Here is a 22,006-nt window from a genome sequence, read left to right on the forward strand (position 1 = left end):
CCCCCCCCCCCCCCCCCCCCCCCCCCCCCCCCCCCCCCCCCGACTTTGTTCACAAAGCAGAGCTGTTCCCAGCCTCCTGCCGCCCTCAGAAATCGGCTTTTGCTCTCCCTCCTCCCTCTGGGCCTCCAAGGGAAGCAGCGAGGAGGCTCCCACGCCAACTGTGTATTTGTTCCAAGAAGTAGTTCCAAGGTGCTAACGTGCTTCCCTGCCAAGAGGTGTGTGTTTGTTGGAGATAATAACACGCCAGCCAGGTAGGATGGACTCCAGGGACCTGACAGGACACAGTGAAGTGTCCTGAGCGCTCCTGAGCCGGGAAGGAGAAGGGCGAGAAGCAGGATTGTGCTGGGAGTGGCCAGATGGTCTGGAGCCCGCAGTGGGTCTGAGCCAGGTCCAAGTCCATCCCCTGCAGGAGGCCCCTTCTCACCCCACTGCCCCATGGAGCTCACCCAGGACTCCCTGCCCACCCAGCCCCTTGGCCCCAGGTGCACCCTGCCGCTCTCTATGGGGTGCCCTGCCTGTAGGAGAAGCCCGGACACAGGACACAGAACCCGAGGCAGCACAGTGTTCTGGGATGTGTCACGGAGTCCCTTCTCCCCAGCCTCAGCTCCCTCCCTGCAAGTCAGCTCCATGACAAAAGGGACCTCATCACACCCCAGTGGCCCCCAACTCTGAGCCCAGGTCCTTCCATGTCTTGGTCACAACTAGAATCCAGGAACTGTGACTTGGATGATGGTTTTCTTCAAACATTGTAAGAGCTTTTCTCTTTTAATGACCAAAGAAAGCACATTTGTAACTGTTTCCAACCTCATGTCTGTTTCTGCTCACCCCAGGCCTATAGACCAAGTAACCAAATTTTCCTTCATTGTTTCACCCAAAGGCTGAGCCAGTTTCTGGTGCAATAAAACCTTGCAGGTGAAGGGTTCCTCTTCTCCAGGGGCAACTGACTCGCTGGAGGGGCGAGGCCCAGCTACAGCCTCCTGAGTTCTTCTTGGTGCCCGATTAGGACGTGCTGTGGCCGGGCAAGCGTGTGACACAGATCCTGAAAATAGACCTCATGAGAATTTTGCTCCAGAAGAGATATCCATGCTGGGCATGGTGGCTCATGCCTGTCATCCCAGCACTTTGGGAGGCAGAAGCAAGAGGATTGCCTGAGTCCAGGGGTTGGAGGCCAGCATGGGCAACTCAGTGAGACCTCGTCTCTACAATAAACCCAAAAATTAGCCTGGCATGGTGGCACATGCCTGTGGTTCAGATACTTGGAAGGCTGAGGCAGAAAGATCACCTGAGCCCAGCAGATCAAGGATGTGGTGGCCATGAGCGTGCCACTGTATTCCAGTCTGAGTGACAGAGTGAGACTCCTGCTCAAAAACCATACATATATGACATCCCATGGCCAGGTTGTGATGTGCAGAGGGGACTCTGATTGGTCTACACACAGCCCCCAGATGCCAAGGGTAGCCTGATGGTGGGACTGACATCTCCAGGAGGAATTTGACAGAGTCAGGGAGGTCCAACTCAGACTTGACTGGCAAGAGAGACCAGCCAAAGCAAGCTCTTGGAAGGGCATTCCAGGCACGGGACAACTACCACAAAGGCACTTGAGCAAGAAGGAACCTGACAGGTCCAAGGAATCATGAGAGAGCCCATGTGGCCAGAACACAGAGGGTCAGAGGAACACAGAGGGTCAGAGAAACACAGAGGTGGAAGGAAGAGACAGATGTGGCCTTGCACCACAGGGAGGAGCCCAGACTTCAAGTGCAGTGAGAAGCCACTGAAGAGCTTTGCTTTGGATGAAAGAGAGTGGCGTTTTGAGATCCTCCTGTCTGCGACGTGGAGAGGGCCTGACCAAGCTCCCAGGTAGGGAGAGGGAAGTCTGCTAGGAAGCTGTTCCAGTTGACCAGGGAAGACAATGACTTGGCCAGCTTGCGGGAATGGAGGCTAGTGGGCAGAATCAGGGAGGATCCCAGGGTGAGCCAATCACTCCTGCTGATGGACTAGGATGCGGGAAGGGACCGGGAGGTCAGGATCTAGGATGACACTGTGATTTTGCCTCGAACAGTGGGGTTGGATGTCAATGCCATTCGCTGAGATGGGGAAGACTTGGAGAGGTCCAGGTTGCAGCCAAAGCCTCCAGCTTGGTGGGGGTGACTGGTGGGCGGTGGCTGTGGTCACCCTCATCGTCATCATTGTGGTGGATGCCATGGTGTGCTACCCAGAGCTCCTCTCCAGAGCCAACGCACCAGTCCTCCAGCCGCTGGGAAGGTCATAGAAGGTGTCCCCAGTAGGCGACTCCCACCCTCTCTTGAGGCCACGCCTCTTCCCAGGGCTGTGGCCAATGAACAGCCTGGTGTTCTTCCCTAAACTGGAGACCACCCCATGGGCTGCCCCAGGCCCAAGCTCCCCATAGGATCAGCCAGGGCCTCGGGGCAGCTGTGTGGCCAGCTAGCATCTCCTGCCCTGCCCCCTCATAGCCTACAGGTGGATGTCCAAGGGTCCACCCCAGCTTCTCACCCACCCCATGAGTCTGAGACTGGTGTCATCACCATGATCTCTACTACTAGGTCATTTCTGGAATCCTCTCCGGTTTGAAAACCCTGTTATGAAGAATTCCAAAATGGCCTCTCAAACTCCTCCAATGCTACTGCCTGAAAACGCCTCACCCCCAACTTGGCTCCCCTCCGACACACTGTCCCCTCAGAAGCAGCTTCCTGTCCTAGATTGAGGAAATACTGTGGGTGTTGTCTATGGAAGCACACTCGGACAAGCCGGAGCCTGGGGCCTGGTGTTGAGAAGGGACAGTTACCCTGTGAGTTGAGACATACCAAGGATGATGAAGGCCTCTTTTTAGTATATTTTTTGTAGAGACAGTGTCTCGCTATGTTGCCCAAGCTGGTCTTGAGCTCCTGATCTCAAGCAATCCTTCCGCCTTGGCCTCCCCAAATGCTGGGATTACAGGCATGAGCCACCGTGCCTGGCCTCACAGAGGCCTCTTGATATTCTGTACCATCTTAAAACGCTATTCCCAAGGAAGAAAAAATGTGTATCCGTGTGTGTGTGTTTGTGATGTGCCCGCATGTAACAGTACGCACTGTGTGCCTGCTGCTGGACAAATGCAGGGTCACTGCACATGGCTACACAGGTGGCGGCAAGTGCACCTCATCAGGACATTCGGGCTAACACCCGGCCCCTGTTCTCCTGCCCAGTCCTGTTCTCTGGGACGGTACAGTGTCTCTCTCTGCTCACCAAGCCACACGCCCTGACCTGGGGCTGATTCTGCCCAGGGAAAGGCGGGGCGAGGGGGGGAGTGTTCCTAATTGGCACAAACACTCCTCATGAACAGAAACAAGGTGCACTGCACTTGTTACTCATCCCTTGGTCCTTGGCCCCAAGTCCAGCCTCTGCCCTCTACTCTGGGAGACTGGGGATGGGATCCTGCAAGCCCCAATTCCCTCGCCATCATTCCCTGCTGAGCCCGTCCCAGTGACTCTGGGGGAGGAGGAGGAGTAAGGACTCCAGTTATCCAACCCCATCCTGGCGGTCACTCCTGTCCTTCCCCCGCCAGCAGTCAGTTCCGCTCCATCCCCTCGCGGCACTCTCAGGCCCAGCCACAGTCTCTCCACACCAACCTGAACACGCCCGAGCTCATCTGATCTTGGAAGTGAAGCAGGGTCAGGCCTGGTGAGCACTTGGATGGGAGAACCAGACACAGCTCCAGAGACGCCAGCATCTGCTTCTCTGAGTTTTAGGTCCTAACTCTGTGGTTCCTTCTCCAGACCTATGGGTTCATGTAATCCCAATCCGTTCCCAGCGCTCAGGGGTGGTGGTGGTGGCTTTTTTGCAGTTCCTATCTATGTCCTCAAGGGTCCCTCTCTCTTTCTCAGTCCTCCAACCCTTGTCTAATCAGTATAAATCGATCAACAGTAAAATCTGTCTGTTCAGATAGGGTGGGCTCTGTTTTTCTGACTGCATCAGGGGGAGCGTGAGTGAGAGCCTCCTGCAGTCAGGGCCCTCCAGTTGGTGACAGTCATTTATTTATTCAAACGTTTGTAGTACAGTAAGTCCCCTACATTCTGTTCTGAAAGCACATTTGTAAGTCCAATGTGTTCATAAGTCCCTCGAAGTCAACCCAGGTACCCAACTCACACAACCGGCCATACCATACCAGCTACATCACTGCTGCTTTGACACTTGTTTCCAACACCCTGGGCTTGAAATAAAGACACTGTTCAACTGTGCTCCATACAGTCCTGTAAGGTACACAAAAGCACAACCACTTGTAGAGGATGCACACACATGACCACGGATGCCAGACATGTGAGTTAACGTGATTGGACATGCGAGCACACATTCCTATCTTTGAAAGTTTGTAGCTTGAATGTTCATATGTAGGAGACTCACTGTATAATCCCTATGCAGAAGGGGGCTTTAGTCCTACATATACACACATTATGTAAACAGTGTTTGTGCCCTTGGGGCTATGCATAGACAATAACTGGAGGATATGCAGAAAAAGTAGATGACTGTGATTCACGCTGGGAATTGGAGTTATTAGACGGCTAAGAATATTTTTCACCTAGTCTTCTGAGTTTTTTGGTTGTTTGTTTTTTGAGTTGGAGTCTCACTCTGTCGCCCAGACTGGAGTGCAGTGGCCGCTCCCGGCCACCGCAGCCTCGACCTGCCGGGCTCCGGCGATCCTTCCGCCTCAGCCTTCTGAGTAGCCGGAATTACAGGCGCGCGCTAACACGCCTGGCTGATTTTTTTGATTTATTGTAGAGATGAGGTCTCGCTGCCCGGGCGGGTCTCGAACCCACGGGCTCGGGCAATCCACTCACCTCAGCCTCCCAAAGGCGCGGGATGACAGGCTAAGCCACCGAGCCCGGCTTCTGAGTTTTTAATGAGCCATTACTACTGCTCTGTTTTGGAAGCCTGACTGAGATTCATGCATCCAGGGACAGGGTGGCCAGGGAGAGGGCGGCATTCTTGGAAGTCAGAAGCTGATGGTGGAATCTCCAGTGATCGGCACCCCGACAGTGTGACTCAACTGAGTGAGGGTGAAAAGGAACATCGAGATGTCAGATTGGTCCAGGGAACTCTGACTTAAGCCAATCAGTTTGAAATCCGGGCCTTTGTTTGATGACTATTAGAAGTGACATTCTCTTTCTGGGAGAATTTTTAATAATCTCTCCAAGATGGGTGTGGTTGCTCACGCCTGTAATCTCAGCACTTTGGGAGGCCAAGATGGAAGGATTGCTTGAGCCTAGGAGTTTGAGACCGGCCTGAGCAACATAGTGAGACCTCATCTCCACCAAAGAAAAGAAATCAATAAATTAGCCAGGCCTGACTGCACACACCTGTGGTCTCAGCTACACAGGAGACTAAGGTGGAAGGATCGCCTGAGCCCAGGAGGTTGAGGCTGAAGTGAGCCATGATTGTACCACTGCACTCCAGCCTGGGTGACAGAGTGAGACCCAAATAAAAAACAAACGAAAACAAAACCTTTCCAGGTCAGACTCTGACTCTCTGGAACCAGTGTAGCCTCAGTCAGAATGGATCTGCCTCTTAGCAACCAGTCTGGCAACTGTGCTTAAAACCTGGAGTACCTCTGCCCCTCCCTCCTTGACTGGGAAGTATGTGGGCGCAGATGCCCTGGCAGCCCCTTTTTGCACATGAAGTAACCTGCCCTGCAGATTAAAAGGACACCCAAAGTAGCACTGAATCAAGAAAATTGCACAGCCAGAGCCCTGGTCAGACTATGCCAAGACCCACATGTCTTCACTGTTTAATCACATGTGTGTGGGGTCTCTATGCCCTGTGATTGGTATTTTTTTGCACCCTCTTAGTTGTCTCCTTACTTCACACTTGGCTGAACTGAGGTCCAGAGCAAAGAAGAGCTCTGTCTAACCTCTTGCAGCACCAGGACCTCAATCCTTAGTCAGACCAGTGGTCCCCTAATAAACCATAAAACCTCCTTGACCACATTGTGGGTGGCAACAGGGACTCCAACGTTTGTCGAGTGAATTAATTACTGAGCAAGAATGGGATCAGAGGAAATTCTGGCAGGGGCACAGGTTTGGAGTGAGTGGGGGGATGACTCAGAGAGAACAATAATGAGAAACCCCCAAGAGTTTGTTCCATTTCAGTCCCATGGACATATTTCCAGTACAAAAGGCTTCATGCAACTCCAGGCTTTCTGTAGCTAAATCTCAGCTTGCCACTGGGTCCAGAAACAATAAATATCCAAAGCCCAGAAAGCTTTTGGAAGCTTATTATAAAAATAACAGAAAGTGCTCTAGAAAGATCTCAGAGTGCCAGATCCAATCAGGGACTCGTGGTTGGGTGGAGATGGGGGGACAGAGTCTCAGGATGGTGCCACGATTCTTCTCCAAACAGGACTGTGTGAGAGGCTGTCACCGTGTAATTAGAAAGTGTCCCTGTTCTTCATGGAACTTCAGTTTTCCTTATATGTAAGATGTTAAAAATAATAACACAGATGCAGCACTACGGTTTGAGTGTCCCCTCTAAAATGCACATGGGAATTTAACAGCCGTGTGACTGTGTGAGCAGGTGAGGCTTCCAGAGGTGGTGAGGCCATGCGGGCTCTGCCTCATGAACGGCTTCATGCCCGTGTTAGTTCTGGGTTGTCATGAGGGAATCCTGGAGGCTGGGAACATACAGAGGAAAGAGGTTTGCTTGGCTCACAGTTCCACATGGCACCGGCCTCTGCTCGGCTTCCTGTTAGGCCTCTGGGAGCCACGGTCATTATGGAAGGCAAGGGGTGATGGCATGTCACATGGTGAGAGCAGGAGCAAGAAAGGGAGAGGAGGGGCCAGGCTCTTTGAAACAGCCCGCTCCCGTGTGAGCTCACAGAGCGAGAACTCACTCATGACCATGAGAATGGCAGGGGTCCACTCACTGGGGATCTGCCCTCATGACCCAAGCCCTTCCCACAGGCCACACCCCCAACACCAGAACCACATTTCAGCATGAAGCCTAAGGGAAGGGCATCCACCCTGTCAGTGCCTTACTGCAAAACTGGGTTAGTTACCACGGGCAAAGGGTAAGCTCAGGCCCCCTCCTCCCGCTGGCTCACACGCTCACTAACCCTCCTGCCTTCTGTCCCGGAATGACGCAGCACAAGGGCCCTCACCAGATGTCGGCCCCGTTCTCTGAGGCTCCCAAGCCTCCAGAACCGTGAGCCAAATGCATTTCTATTCATTGTAAATCACCCAGCTTCAGATATTCTGTTACAGCGGTAGAAAATAGACTAAGACGCCCACTACACTTATCTTGGGACCAGATGTTTCAACACTCAGAAGTGCCGGACTTCAGAAGAGTTGTGTGGTGCACACCAGCGTATCAGGGAGCAGTCGGTGGGCTCTGGGAACACCCTGTCATCCAACACGTTAATATTTCTGTAGGGAAACTTATAGACATTTACAGTAAATGGCATGATTACGACCATATAAATAGCTCCCCATCAGTTCAGTCCAGGATTTGCCACCGAGTGAGTTATAAAAATCTTCTGGCTGTCGGAGCGTTTGAATGTTTGCCACGGGGGGTAAGGGACCCAGGGTGGGAAGGAGCGTGTCCCTCCTCAGGCTGTCAGGAGAACCAGATGCAATAAAGCCAGAGGTGGCACAGAGGAGTCGCCCAATGTGACCTTCATGTTATTTTCCTTCTGGGTTTATACGAGAGTGACCCAGTGGGCTCCATTTGTCTGATGGGCTTCCCTTCTCCACCCCAGAAGTCTGTCCTCTCATGGCCCCCCCTGGAGGCCGCCCTGCACCCTGAAGCCTGTTTGCATCTAAGGTCAAGGTGCCATCAACCACCCAAGCACCCAGCAACACAGGCTTCTCCACTGGCTTCAGGGCCAGAATTCTGTGAGAGCTGCCTCCACTTGGCCATGCCCTCCCTGGTATTCTATCTGTCTTCTTACAGGGCCACAGGGGGTGTCCTGCTTGCTGGCTCTGCAGAATTCTCCACAAGAAGCCAAGTCGAGAGCACGGGGCCAGTGACAGAGTCAGGCTGCCAGGTCAAGGGTCAGACAAAACAGGCACGTAGGGCAAGTAACTGCAGGAGACCCCAGGAACCTCCTGACCACACCCTTGCCCCAGTCCTATTCAGACACGTGACTATGAGGCCAATGCAAGGGAGTTTCCCAGAAGGAGGCAGGCCTGGGAGAGAGGGTGGACTGAGGGGCTGCACTAGTTATCTGCTGCTGTGTGGCATGTCACCCCCAATGATTGAAAACAGCAAAGATCACATATCCCTTCAGACATGGAAATGGAACCAGATGGCTCATGTCGGGCGATCAAGGCGTTGGCCAGGGCTGCCATCCCTGAAGCCTTGGGGGAAGCTGGAAGGTCCGCTTCCATGGGGCTCAGGCTCATGGCCAGTGAGTTGGTAGGAGACCTCAGTTCCTCTTCTGGGGCGTCTCCACAGGCCACTCAAGGGTCCTTCTGATGGGGCGGATGACATGCCACAGGTGAGCCAGCCAAGAGATGAGTGTGGAAGTTGCCAAGCCTTTCATCACTCGGTCTTGGAAGTCACACACACACACACACACACACACACACACACCAGTATTTCCACAGGGTCCCGCTGGTCATGAAGGACCGGCTGTGTGGGAGGAATGGATGGTATGAGCTGAGGCTTCCTGGGGACCCTCTCAGACACTCACAGTCAGGGTCTGCCCTCTGGTCCATGTGTCAGTTCAGTGGTTCTTCACAACACCTCTGGTCATCTTCACAAAGTCCTGTGTCTGTCAGGTCAGCAGGAAACAGAAAGCAGTGTCGCTATTTTCAAAAGAATGGAATTCTAAAAACAACGCAGCATTGGAAGGGCTGGAGCAGCAGGCTGTTGCCTGGGGCCCCAAGAACGTCTCTCCAGACACCACAGAGCTGGCCTGCCGGGGGAGCTTCTCCCGGTGACATAGCCAGGATGATGGAGAACCAGGATGCTGCCACTCTGGTCAAGGACATGATCCCTTGGCTGTGATCTGGAAGCCTGAACCAGGCATCAAGCCATCACAGTTGCTCTTCTCACCTACAGCACAGCTAGAGCCTGGACACGGAGACCCTGGGGCCGACAGGCCCTGTTGCCCACACTTGCCTTCTCACAGAAACAGCTCAGAGCAGTGGGAAGGGGTATCCGCCTCACTCCTGCTTCAGCTCGCAGCCTGGTGGCATCTCACTTGCAGATCAGGAGTCGCTGTCAAGGCTGTAGCTGCAAGAGAGTCTGGGAATGGCGTTTCTGTCTTTCCAGCTTCTGCAGTTCCAAACGACGCCCTAGAGAGAGGGGAGGGAGGGGGCTCAGGACATGGGACAGAGCCCAGCCCAAGGCCCTAGTTGGGGTGGCCCCTGCCGGTGTGTGAAGACAGCTGGGGGAACCCCACCTCAAGGCAGGCACACCAAGGTGCTGTGCTAGGTGGGCGCTTCATGGACGGTGTGTTTTACTCATCAGAGGTCTGTGGCGGTGCTGCGTCCTGCAGGCTTATTGGTGTCATTTTTCCTACCACCCTCGCCCACTTCGTATCCCTCTGTCATGTTTTGGTACTTCTCACAATATCTTAGACTTTCTCATTATTATCATTACCTGTTACAGTGAGTTGTGATCAGTGATTCTGATGTTACCATTGGAATTATCTTGGGGCATCATGAACCAAACCCAGATAAGACCATAAGTTTAACTTGTCCATGTGTGGGTTCTGACTGCCCCACCAACTAGTCATCCCCCCATCTTTCTCCCTCCCCTCGGGCTTCCCTATTCCCTGAGACACAACAATATGGACATTAGGCCAATCGATAATCTCACAGTGACCTCCAGGTGTTCAAGTCTGCAGCCCATGGATCAAGGAGGAATTTCAACGTGCAAGTCTGATTATTTAAGAAATACATTTTTGAGACTACAGCTGCCATAGATAGTGATTTCCTCTGATGAATCTGGGCAAAGTAAGTTGGAAACCTTCTGGAAGAATTCACCATTCTAGATGCCATTAAGAACATTCGTGGGCCAGGCATGGTGGCTCACGCCTATAATCCCAGCACTTTGGGAGGCCAAGGTGAGAGGATTGCCTGAGCCCACGGGTTCGAGACCAGCCTGGGCAACTTGGTGAGACCTCATCTCTACAATAAATCAAAAACTTAGCTGGGTGTGGTAGCACACGCCTGTAATTCCAACTACTTGGAAGGTTGAGGCGGAAGGATCGCCTGAGCCCAACCGGCTGTGGCTGTAGTGGCCATGGGCATGCCACTGTATTCCAGCCTGGGTGACAGAGGGATACTCCGACTCAAAAGAAAAAAAAAAGAACATTCGTGGTTCATGGGTGGAGGTCAACACGTCAGCATTAACAGGAATTTCTAAGATGCTGATTCCAACACCTGTGAGTGACCTCAAGGGGTCCGAGACTTCCATGGAGGAAGTTACCGCAGATATGAAGGAAACCGCGAGCGAGCCAGAATTAGAAGCGGAGCCCGAAGGTGGGGCTGAACCGCCGCGTCTCGCGATGGAACTCCATGGGTGAGGAGCTGCTGCTTAGGGGCGGGCAAAGAAAGAGGTCTCTTGAGGTGGAATCGGTTCTGGCGAAGATGCCGGGGACACCGTTGGAGAGCCAGCAAAGGGTGTGGAGTGTTCTGGCAGCGTCGCTTGTAAAGCAGCCGCAGGGCTTGAGAGGACTGACTCCAGTTTTGAAGGAAGTCCTACTGTGGGCAAAGTGCTACCAGACAGTGTGGAAGGCTACGGAGAAGCCCTTCATGAAAGGAAGTCAATTGATGGAGCCAACTTCACTGTTGTCTCTTTTGAGAAACGGCCACAGCCAGGGCGGCCCCCAGCAACCACCATCCCTCCCCCACCATCTACATCCAGGTGAGACCCTCCTCCACTGAACAGACTGTCACTCACTGATGGCTCAGATAATCATCAGCTTTTTTTTTGGCAATTAAGTACTTTTAACAAAGGGCTACACTATTTTAGACAGAATGCCATTGCACACTTAACAGACTACAGTGCAGTGTAAACGTAACTTTCGGATGCACCGGGAAACCAAGAAACGTGTGCAATGCACTTGATTGTAGTCTTGATGGCCGTGGTCTGGATCTGAGACCACAGCATCTCCCAGGTGTGCCTGCGTGGGCATGAGAATCTAGGGCTCAGTGCGGGCACACCTGACCACGGGCCCCTCCCTCCCCCTTCACGGACCACCTCTACCCTTGCAGGCTGTCGCTGTCCAACAGGTCGGCGCCGATGAGGCCAAGGTGAGCACTGCGGGAGACCTCAGGGCAGGATGCCACTGACCATGCCTCCCTCCCTCTGAGCCCAGTCTCTCAGATCTCAAGGGACCAAAAAGGTAAATATGTGACATATCTCAGGTATGTGTCTCCTGTAGAGTGTTCATCTAGCAGTAGCTGTGTGAATCCCCCCCACCCCACCCCACATTGAAACTCTTGCTTCATTTTACCTGAGCGTTTTACCTGTTTTATCTCTGGCGACAAACCTTGACATCAACTGGCCTCAGGTCCCACTTTTTGGTGGAGTGTGTCTGAATCCCCCGCTGTCAGCTGGAGTTCTCCAGCTCCTTTAACATCCAGATCGTGTGGCTGGAGCCGGCAGCCCTTGCCTTCTGGGGGACCAGGGTGTCCCCTAACATGTCACTGGGTCCCCAGGTGAGGGTTAAGGCCCCAGGAGGGCCTCAGCCTCCGAGCCCCTCCCTCCTGCCATCCCCTGCTTGGGTGGCGCAAACCGGCTCACACAGAGCACTGGACAGGCCAGGAAAGATGCCGTAATGTGGTTCTGAGGACGCTGCAAGCCCAGGGCCATGCGCTCACTCATTTTTTGTTTGTTTGTTTTTTGGGTTTTTTTTTCCCATTTAGGAAAGTGGCCAAGTCGTACAGGGCCACACTTCCTCCTGGAGCCCTCCCAGCTTCCCTCCATCCCCAACAACCGCCACCCATATCCCTTGCCACCCACGGCCCCTCACCATCCTGCTGGCTGTTCTGTCTTCCCCCTTCTTTCTGTCTTGTGTCCTATTTTTCTTACTTCCCCATCCCAGGAGCAAAAGTGAGAACGTTCTTGTCATCCACAGCAGGCTGTCGTTCGTGGAGTCTGGCTGACAAGTTTGCCCTCAGAGTCTCTTCCCAGTCCAGGGACTTGGCAGGGAAGTTTCTCAAAGCCACTTCCCATTCTGTGTGAAATCCTAGTACCAGTATCAGGACAGTCAATGTCTCACCTCATTACTAGTGCGGGTACACATTTAGATAGTGAATCAATCGTTTACACAATGAGGTACCTTGACATCCTCGTATACAGACACGCCATGCCCGGGCAGCTCTCCTGGGAGCGGTATTTCAGTGCTGTGCTGACCTCCTCTCTCCACCCAGCGGAGAGGTGACTTGCTCTGTCTCCGTTTCCCCTTCTCACCCCCCTCCTCCCATGCCCCTTCCTTCCCACAGGTGCTGCTCCGGCCTGGGTGTGCCAGGCAGCACATTGGATGTAAATCGACAGCTGTCATCCCGAGAAATGAGCAGGAGAGTTGTGCCTGACCCCACACGTGTCCTGTCTCGTGGGGGCTGTGAGGGCTGGCCTCCGACTGATCTGTGACATGGGGTTCCTTCTAGAGGAGTCATCTAAGATGGGAACGTGAAATGACCCCAGCGGATGTGTGTCAACCATGCTCTGGGGGACGGGGCCAGCACACCACAGCTTTACTCGTGTCACCCCCAAAGCTCCAGGTTTGAGACAGACACCAGGCCAGGTGCTCGCAACCTCAGCACCGCCGACACTTGGGGCTGGATGACACGGACTGCCCTGGGCAGGGAAAAATGTTTAGCAGCATGCCAGGGTTCTACCCACTGGATGCCAGGGGCACCCCCAGGCCCCTGGCTGGGACAGCCAAAAGCATCTCCAGACATTGCCAAATGTCCCCTAGGAAGCAAAACCACCCTCCAGTTGAAAACCAGTGTGTTACATCTCTAACAGGCACATACTGTGTATACAGAAATGTGTACATCCATACAAACAATTAAATATTTATATGTCCTTATTTTAAGTTGGCATCTGGTATAAACTTCTCAATCAGCATATGCACAGAACAGAAATGTGACATATTTTTTTTCCTTTTCTCTTAAAAATTAATGTCATCTGTGATAATAGTGACATTTGTAATAAGTAAATAGACTCATCTTATATCTTCCTGTAAAGTTGGTCTTGAACCAGTCAAGAGCAGGGTCTTGAGGTGTTTATTGACTTCACCTGGCCCTCCCCACCATGGCTCCTGCTCCTTGAGCTCTGAGGACGCAGATGGGTGGGTCAGGTGTCCAATGCACTCATCATCTGTCTCTCTCTAGCCAAGACACCCCAGAGATCCCTGTGGAAACCAATTCGTAGGGGAGAGGAAAGACAAGTTGGTCCCCAGTTGCACAGAACTGCTGGCTACATCAACCCAAATGCAGGATCTGACAACTAAGTGAACATGCCACCGTGCACTTACGTTGTCCACACTGTACAAACAACCAAGTAAAGTTTCATCACCTTGACAGATCAGTGTCTCGCAGCTGTGTTTGTGTCAACATATGACAGTGTCTTGCTGAGTGGCATTCACTATTATTGTAGCATGTTTTTTGTGCCATCGTGAGAATGTCAGAGCTTGACTGAGAGCAATGAACAAATATTAAATTTCTTGTTAAACTTGGCAAGAATGAAAGTGTAGCATGTGAGTTCAAGTTTATGGGGATAATGCCACAAAGAAAATGGCAGTTTACAAATGGATTAAATGTTTTTCTGAGAGGAGAGAAAGCATCACTGATGAAGAGAGGTCAGGATGGCCAGTAACGAACAGAAGCAATGAAAACCTCCGAAAATGTGTCAAATTGTGCATCAAAATCATCAGCTGACTGCAAGAAGCATAGCAGACCAAATAAACATCAATAGCAAAAAAAGTTAGGAAAATCTGAACTGAAAGTCTTGGCATGAGAAAGATGTGTACAAAAATGGTCCCAAAGGAGCTCGTGCATCAAGACAATGCACCGGCTTACACAGCAATGTCTGTGAGGGGGTTTTTTAGCCAGCAAACAAATAACTGTCTTGGAACTCCCTCCCTACTCACCTGATCTGGCCCCCAGTGGCTTTTTTCTTTACCTGAAGATAAAGGAAATAATGAAAGGAAGACATTTGATGACATTCAGGACATCAAGGGTAACACAACAACAGCACTGATGGCCATTCCAGATAAAGTTCCAAAACTGCTTTGATGGGTAGACCAGGTGCTGGCATGAGTGCATGGCTTCCCCAGGGAAGTCCTTTGAAGGTGACTATAGTGATATCAGCAATGAGGGGCATTGCACTTTTTCTAGCATGAGTTCGCGTACCTAATAGTCAGACCTCATACAGTCTGTCCAACAGGATAGGTTAAGTTATGGCGCAGAACAAATCATCCAAGAATCAGCAGCAGGGCAAGCACCGTCTCTGGCCTGTGCTGCCGTAATCTCTCCTGGGTCTCAGACTATCTCAGCAGCCACAGGGGAACACGGGGAAGCAAGCTCTCACTCCACAAGGGTCTGCCCCACCGCGGATGCCACTTCTGCCCACATTTCATTGGCCAACCAAGTCTCATGCTCATGCCCGAGTTCAACAGGTGGGAAACAAGATGCCTCCACTGAAGGAGGACAGGAACTGAGGGAGATTCACAAAGCTCGGCACATGCGCCTACCTCCTCCACCGAAAGCTTCCTCTCCGGCCCCTCCCTCCGCCTATGCCAACTCCCTTCTCCTCCTCAGATGAACGTTTCCCAGAGTTCTCTCCTCTCCCACCTCCAGGTAGAAATAACTTTCAGAATCCTCATTCCTAGTCACCATATCCGCACCCCTGTCCTTTCATCGAAATAGTCAAGATACAGTCATATACAGTCATTAAGCCCACAGTGAGGTCCTAAGGCTGTACCGGCTGCCTTCAAATTCTGGATTCCTTGAATTTATTCCTTGGGGCTGCTGAAAAAAGCATCTACGGCATGGCTTCTAGTCAGGACACTGCTGACCCGAGTCTATGGCAGGGCTTCTGGACAGGACACTGCTGGACCAAGTCTAAGGCAGAGCTTCTGGGCAGGGCACAACTAGCTCTAGTCTAAGGGATGTGGACAGGGCACTGCTGACCTGTGGAGCAGGAAGATTCTTTGCTGTGAGGCTGTTCTCCCATAGGAGGATGCTTAGCGGCATCCCGGGCCTCCACCCACTAGATGCCTGCAGTGCCCTCAAGGGTGACAACTACAAATGTCTTCAGATTACCAATAGCCCCTGGGAGGAGGGAAACAAACTGCTACTAGTTGAGAACCATTCGTCTAAGGAAGCCCCAGCCTGTAGCTGCTCCTGGTTAATCATTCGCTGATAGGGCATGAATCTACTGAGCCTGCTGAGGGCTGCTGAGGGCTCACCCCTTCATCAACAAACATGCACTGAGCACCTGCTCCATGCCAGAGACTGCTGAGGGCTGGGATCGCCAAGATCATATGAATGCGGCCCTGCCCACCCCCCTCCCGCAAGCAATCACACACCGTGCAATAAGCTAGCGGGCACATTAAAATACAAATTCAGGTTGGGCTCAGTGGCTCCCATCTGTAATTCCAGCACTTTGAGAGGCTGAGGCAGGAGTTCAAAACCAGCCTGGGCAACAGAGTGAGACCTCGTCTCTACAAAAAATGTTTAAAATTAGCCGGGTGTGGTGGCATGTGCCTATAGTCCCAGTTACTCAGGAAGCTGAGGCAAGAGGATTGCCTGAACTCAGGAGGTTGAGGCGGCAGTGACCCATGATCATGCCACTGCACTCCAGCCTGGGCAACAGAGTGAGACCCTAATGCCACACACACACACACACATATGTGTGAAACTATGGTATTGTATACATATATACACACACACACACACACACATATATATGTATACAATACCATAGTTTCACAGCTCTGTAAACAAACTGCTGAAAGAGAAGCCTTTGGCAGGAGCTTGGAGAAAGCTGCCCAAGGAGGTTTAGAGCTGAGTAAACGCTGAAAATAATGATGCTTCATGGTCATGCTATACTCAGTCATTTGCAAAGCACTTCCATACATATATGTTATCTCCCAAGGGAGAGACCACCTTGAAACAGCCTTGAGAGGTCATTGTTGCTGTCTTCATTGTATAGATGAGGAAACTAGACTCAAAAGGATTAAGTGACTTCCCTGGATCCTGCAACAACTAAGTGGCAGAACTGGGACTGGAAGTTGCGTGCCCCAACTCCAGCATTGGTTCCTGCCATTCCCAGAAAGAACTCAGGAAGCTCTCAGGAGCTGGGAGCATCATGCCACAGCCCCATGGTTGAGCACCCCACTCCCACACACCCACATCACTGGTGCCCAGCCTCAGGAAAGTAAGGGTTGCCCTATCAGGAAAGCAAAGTGCAAAGAGAAAAAAACAGTCAACTCTTCATTTCAAAATAGACGTCTGGTGTTCACAGCAGAGACAAGTTCTTGAAAGCTAAGACTTTTTGATTTGCAAGAACTGTTTTTTCAGTTCCAAAAATCTGGTTTTAGCATCATCAGAAGCAAAGCTCTGAAGGAATTGGGGCACAAAGTCTAGGTTAGGAAAAGGATCGCCAGAGAAGCAGGTTGCCATGCTGTCGGGATTAGATATGGATAACTGAGAGGAGTGAGTGGGGTGGCGGAGGCAGAGTGAGCACGGCGGGGGCACCACTGATGTCTGAGGCTGGGACAAGGGGCCACTGCCCACCTCCTCTTGCGGTTCAGCCTCAGTGGGAGAGGAAGTTGTCACCAACCCCGAAGTCTCTGGCTAGATTGAGAAATAGGAAGGAAGGGGTCTTGGGATGACAGCCAACCTTGGAGAGGGATCCCTGTCCCCTGAAGGAGCCCAGACATGGGGACCCAGACTGTCCCGCTCCCCCACCCGGCGCAGAGAGAATGGATGAGCTTCTGTATGAGGGGGGCACCTGGATGGCAGAGCCTCCCAGGGACGCGCAACAGGAAAGGACACTGTCACGACCTAGCTGATGCCAGTGAGAAGGGAACAACTGTCCACAGACCACACCAGGTGGCAAACCTCAGCAGACACCTGCAGGAACAGAAGCTGACAAGTGAGCCTTCCTGGGGCCTGGATGCTCCAGTGGGTGAGAGACTGATCAACAGTCAGGCCAATATCCAGAGGCTCATTCTGATTGGACCAGTCCATTTCACGTGCCCAAATCATGGAGCCAATCATGGTGGCGGAAGGAGTGCATGTTCTGGTTGGAGGAGGCTTGGGTCGTGGGTCCCACTCCAAGAGCTGAGCTTGATCAGACCGTAGGGACCAAAGTAGAAAACAGAAGAGGCTTAAATAAAGCTGGGGCTGTTGCTGGTGAGGGGAACGGGTCTCAGGGCAATGACTGCGTGTCCATGAGGAATATATTTGGAAGAGTGTCAGAGGAGAGGCCAACCTGGTAGTCGCTTAGGAAGCGTCCGATCCTGTCGTCTCCCTCGGGCTCACATGTCCCTCCTCGGGAGAGGAGCAGGGACATCCTTCCAAACTCCCTTGAAATATTGGGTGACATTGGGGGAAAAGGGACAGGAGAGCTGACAGGTTTGCCCAGAAGAGAAGTGACATTTCTCCGCAGGAGATGATCCGGCTGAAGGCAGGCTCATCCCAGGAAGTTGTGGGTGGCTCTGACTCCAGCCTTCAGCTCCCACCGGCTGCCGGAGCTTCGTGGGGGAAGCTGGGTGACCAGGCCTGGACTGGTGGCCCTGCTTGAGTCGTGCTTGGAGCTGCCGCAGTCTGATCTTTGGGACTCAGCTCTGAGACACCATGAGGAATGGGAAAGGGTTTCAGACAGAATCCACATCCCACACTGCCCTGGGCTCAGGACTTCCGGCGACCCAGCCCACGTCCTCGCCACTGAGGCTCAGGGAGACCCGAGAAGTTGCCTAGGGACTTTCCACGGAGCAAGAACAGGCATCAGAACCCACAGTTAAGCTTGTCTCTCTCCATGGCTGCTCATTGCCTGGGGTGCCATCGGTCCCTGAATCTCAGCCCCGCTCAGTGTTATGGAAGACTGTAGGCATGGCCCCTGCCCCAGGACAGGCACCCACAGAAAGGAAAAGGAAGCCTTGACAGGCTGGTCAGCATCACACAGCTGGGCAGGGGGGCCAGATGGTGCTGGAAGAACCCAGTTCTTCTCCTGACTCATGGTCCAGTGCTCTGTTCCCTGCCAATGCCTTCCATGCACCCCTGGCCCTGCATCCTACGAGGGCCAACCGTGTGCATCTAGGGGACAGTCTGGAAGCAGACATGAAGCCACATGTTCCCCATCACAGCACCTATGCCTAGGGCTCAAACACAGAAGCATGGACGTGAGTCTTCTTGGAAAAAGGGGCCTTGTCTTCTCTCTCGCCACCCAAAGTGGGGTCCATGGACCGGCAGCATCGCCTGGGGCACTTTTAGAAGTGCAACATCTCAGGTCTTTCTTTTAGCAGGATGGAGGGAGTGCTTATTCTTGAGCATATTTGATTTTTAGAGGTGCTGTTCTACACACCTTCTTCTGGGCATGTGGACTTTTCCAGCCCTTGAGGTTTCCAAGTGCTGTTCCTGCACTTGCTACAGCTAGAAATAGTCTCCTGACGGCTGTCATGGGTTTACATGTAAGGGTTTCCAGATAAACTTGGTCCTTATATACACAAAGATGGCACTGGCGCCCTGTTTCCAAGGAGGTGAGTTAGGGAAACCATGATATTTTATTGTCATCCATAGTGAGAAAAGAAGGCTCACAGGAGCCTCTCGAAGCTCCGGCCTTCCTGCCTCCCGCACGCCGTGCCACCTTGCCTTTCCCTTGAAATACTGTGTTTGTAAACCCGAAGTCTTGGTGGGAGGTCTGCATCCAGGACCCAGCACCTTCTACATGAGGCAGCAGATGCTCCAGAAAGCACCAAAGGAAACTTCCAGAATGGTCGGCTCTTCTACCTGGGCATGTTGCTCCTGGATCAGTGCAATCTCATCATTTTATAGATGTCAGTCCCTATTTTTTGATAAATAGTAAAGTACTGGTTTCTCTTTCTTCCTTCTCGGCTGAGTTCCTTCCTTTCTTCCTTCTTTCCTTCCTTCCTTCCTTCCTGACAAGGTCTCACTCTGTCACCCAGGCTGGAGTGCAGTGGCACATTCACAGCTCACTGCAGCCTCAAACTCCTGAGCTCAAGGGATTCTCCCACCTCAGCCTCCCATGTAACTGGTACTGCAGTCATGTGCCACCCAACCTCGTTAATTTTTTTTTTTTTGAGTTGGAGTATCACTTCGTAGCCCAGGCAGGAGTGCAGTGGCACGCTCATGGTGACCCCAGCATCGACCTGCTGGGCTCCAGCACTCCTTCCACCTCAGCCTTCCAAGTAGCCAGAACTACAGGTGTGTGCTACCATGCCCAGCTAATTTTATTTATTGTAAAGATAGGGTCTCGAACCCACGGGCTCAGGCAATGCACTCGCCTTGGCCTCCCAAAGTGCTGGGATTATAGGCTGAGCCACCGAGCCCAGCCTAATTTTGGGGGGGAGGGTAGAAATGGGGATCTCACTATGTTGCCCGGACTGGTCTTGAACTTCTGGTCTCAAGCAATCCTCCCGCCTTGGCCTCTCAAAGTGCTGGGATTACAAGTGTGAGCCACTGCACCTAGTTCAGCTGAGTTTTCTAACACGTGGACACAAATCATAGAAGAGAGCTGGTCTGGGTGATACAAAACCTTGGTGAAGAAAATGGAAACGCTTTCATCTTCTCACTATCTAGCACAGAATTATAACGGTAAGAGCACTTTTGAATTCCACAGCAGGGGATGTCTACCCACGCCACACGTGTCCGTGGGAATGTGTGTCGACATTATGTGAAGGGGGAGTGGGGATGGGGCGGGGATGAGGGGGTGGGAGGCGGTAGGCGCATGTGACCATGGTGCTGTCGCCAAGAGGTTAAAATGAAAAACAAAGCCAAATAATGCACCACCCCCCGCTCCTGATTTCTTTATTTTTTGTTGATGGGATTTAACAGAAAATACTGCTGACCCAGCCGAAATCTTCAGGATCTGAAGTCGACATCAGATCTCCAAGCACCATATTTTTGACTTGCAAATGGCTTCCAAGAATAGCTGGAGTGTCCTTATTAAGCTGCGTGCGAGGCAGCCTTCCTCAGCACCGTCTGCTCGGGCGCTGTATAATTCATGGACTTGCCTTAAAAGTGGGGGGACTGCGAGCCGTGACCAGTATGTGAACCCCAGCTGACACCTCAGTTACCATAAAAAGAGCCCAGGGAAGCTGAGATCTGAGTGGCCTCTCAGCCCCACCCCAGGGGACTCGGAACCCGCCTTCCCTCAGCCAGATTCCAGGTCTGGCCATCGCGGCACCGCTGGGGACAGCGGATTCAGCCAAGGGAAACCGTCATCTCAGTTACAGGCTCAGGCTCTCTGTGACCCCGCATCTCTGGTGACGACAGAGTCGCTCATAACACAAGCCTGCGGGCCCCTGGCATCCGGAGCTGCGTTCCACTCATTTTAACAAGAGAGGACAGGACCAGCCATGACAATAGTCACCGGAGTCACTGTACACTAGGTCTCCCAGGTCACCTCACACCTGTCACGAATGACCCCATTTAAGCCACACAGCAGAGTAAGAATTATCATCCCATCTTACAGAGAAAGAGACTGTGAACCAGAAGCTGCCTAAAGCCACCCAGGTAATGGCAAGAAAGTTCTGGGCTCACACACAAGTCTTCTGGGCTCGGAGACACATGCCCCTCTCAGTGCTCTCCAGAGGGGACCAGACATCCTGGGCTAGCCATGCTTGACAGACAGAAGAACATGGCAGAAATGTCACACTTTAAACTTTGTCTTGAAATTTCTGTTTTTGCACATTCTCATACGTATTTTTTAAGAAATCATTATATAAAAAAGAAGCATATTATGCTATCTGAATGTACATAGTAAATAAGCAAATAACATCCACATGTTGGTGACTGTGTGATCTGATTGTTTCTTCTCCATGATGAGGTGGAAATTGAAGAGTTTAGAGACCCCTGATCTTAGCTCCTCCCTTGCACTGACCCCTCCCCAGAGGCTTCTACAAGGGGCTCCAGGGAGCCGTCCATTACTCTCTCGACCTTCTCTGAGATCCATACCTGAGACCTCACTGACTGGGACCACCCAGAGATTGGCAAGCTCCGCCACCCCAGCCGGCCCACTGGCCTGCACATGAAAGATGGATGCTTCTGAAGCCTGAAGACTACTTCTAATTTGTGGTGGGACTGTGGCTGGCCAGGGCCCCTCCCTGGGCCTCAGCCTTCCCAGTGGCAGGTAGGAGGGGCTCTGCCTTGAGGGTCTTGGGACCTGCAGGACCTGTGGGCCCAAGGCTCCATGTCCCAGTGGAAACGTGCCCTTTTCTGCCTCATTCCACAAGCCTATTCCAACAGGACAGGGGCCATGCTCCCGCTGCTGCCCCTCCAGCCAGGTGTGTCACCTTGGCCTTCACCCATGCTGGGGCAGAGGCTGAAGATTTCCTGGGGCTCTGATGAGCTAGATGTCATGAGCACCTTGGGAAAAGTCAGAAGAACTCTCCGGGTGACCCTCCTATGCCTCCGCTTCTGCCATCACTTACCCAGTCTAGCGGGGTGGCGGCAGCTTCTAGTCATTCAGAAGGTGTTTAGGGGCACTCTCAGCAGGGCTCTGGATCCCAGCAGAGACTGAACATGCGGGGTTTCAGCTCCTGGGACTTTCCATTGCAGCAGAGCTGGGGGGATAAGGAGGAAGCAAGAAACGAATACAGACCGTTCATTCTGCTGGAGATCTGTGCCATGAAGCTCTTCAAAGAGGGCCAGCCGACTGGGAGTAGGGCCCATGTGTGTGGGGTGATCAGGGCATGGGGACACAGACACACAGGGTTGACTCACTCAGCAGGTGCCTGAGGGCTGCCCAGCCGACTTGAGGAATGCCCGGTGACCTTTGCCCCTGAGGGGCACAGGCCACCGGGGACCCA

The 22,006-nt window shown here is 52.5% G+C and overlaps 1 long non-coding RNA gene across 1 annotated transcript in view; it reads right to left on the reverse strand.

Annotated features, from left to right (window-relative positions):
- LOC103273815 overlaps positions 1–21,674 on the reverse strand; it is a 36,079-nt gene extending 14,405 nt beyond the window's left edge. The window contains exon 1 of the long non-coding RNA XR_505216.2: positions 21,629–21,674. This is a non-coding gene — a long non-coding RNA (uncharacterized LOC103273815). The remainder of the gene's footprint in view (positions 1–21,628) is intronic.
- Positions 21,675–22,006: the final 332 nt, after the last annotated feature.

The sequence above is a fragment of the Carlito syrichta genome, unplaced genomic scaffold, assembly GCF_000164805.1.
Source record: "Carlito syrichta isolate Samal-C Ts95f unplaced genomic scaffold, Tarsius_syrichta-2.0.1 Scaffold314258, whole genome shotgun sequence".
NCBI lineage: Eukaryota > Metazoa > Chordata > Mammalia > Primates > Tarsiidae > Carlito > Carlito syrichta.